Here is a 1,429-nt window from a genome sequence, read left to right on the forward strand (position 1 = left end):
ACTGCATGATTGTAGACGTGCATTGGTTGCATACATGACTGCATGATTGCATGTTTCGTTTTATAAATAAATGTCCTTGTGTGAATGTTAACGCGTCGCGTCCTTTTCCTTCATTGAACTGCTATCATTGAGTTCAGAATATAGCTGGCTTTTTAATAGCCGATAAAGTGATCGGGTCCAACGGGGCTGCGCGATAAATACACCGCTCGGTATCCGCAGTACGGAGTGAGCTGCATACGTGGCTCGTTTCCAAGCAGCTCCCGTTGAGGTACAACCTCTCGGTAGCCTTCCCGCACGAATAATTAGGTAAAATAATTAGGTTCGGCGATCGGACCCTGTAGCGTGCGGGTAGAGTACTGACAAGGCTGTGGTGTGCATTAAAAATACACCCGTAGCTGGATTCTGGCATTTGATCAGGAAGGCTGTGATTGGATTGCTCGTCCGGTGGGCGTACGGCCGCGATTCGGCTAAAAGCGGCTGTCGGCACGCCAAAATCTGTAACAACATACATACATATATATATATATATATATATATATATATATATATATATATATATATATATATATATATATATATATATATATATATATATATATATATATAGATTGTTACGGTTGTGGAAATTCGCAAACCACCATTCAGGTCGAATAGGTCAGATATCTCTGTAAGTACATGTGTAGTTAGCCCCAAACCCGTTGTTTAGGGGGAATAAATGTGATTCATTCGGGCTGCGACGCTTTGAGATAGCCGTTTTTCTGTTCTATCTTTATTTTGAACCAACTGCCATCACACAACAACCACCAATCAAAACTCCGCTTCACAACAACAACAACGCCAACAGCCACAACCTTTACCTTCACAACTCGCTCCCACATCATCGCATCATGCCATTTCCAAACGCACCATGACCATCAAACCACCACCATAAACCCTCCACCACCCTCACCTCCCTCCTTCTACCGCCATTCCCGCACCACCTGTGAGCTCCGAGCGTCGGGCTGTCCTGGGCTCGTACAAGATACGCGCCGAGCCGCGAGTGCAAAATGCGGCCTTTCCGAGGAGAATTCGGATCAGGAATGCGACACGCCCACTTCTGATCCGTCCAATCAGCAAGCGCGGGGCGGTTTGGCCCTGCCTCCAGGCGCGTCTGTGTGGAATGAAGATATGCAAATTCTAGGATCAGGGGAGATTCACGCCCCTTTTCCTCCGTCCAATGGGCGAGCGTGACTCCGCCCCCGAGCTCATCCTGATCCGGAAATTTGCATATGGGTTCTCCTGCCGGCCTATAAAACGCCGAGCAGAAAAGCAGAGTTTAGTGGCAGCGAGAAAGAAGAGTTGTTGCGCAAAAGTTGTTGTTGTGAGGCAGTCAAGTCGGGTTGGAGCGCGGAGTGGAGTCGGGAGGCGAGGGCGTCCAGGTGGTTTTCTG

Source organism: Eptatretus burgeri, chromosome 4 (genome assembly GCF_056783735.1).
Source record: "Eptatretus burgeri isolate ZD-2024b chromosome 4, Ebu_testis_v1, whole genome shotgun sequence".
NCBI classification, from domain to species: domain Eukaryota; kingdom Metazoa; phylum Chordata; class Myxini; order Myxiniformes; family Myxinidae; genus Eptatretus; species Eptatretus burgeri.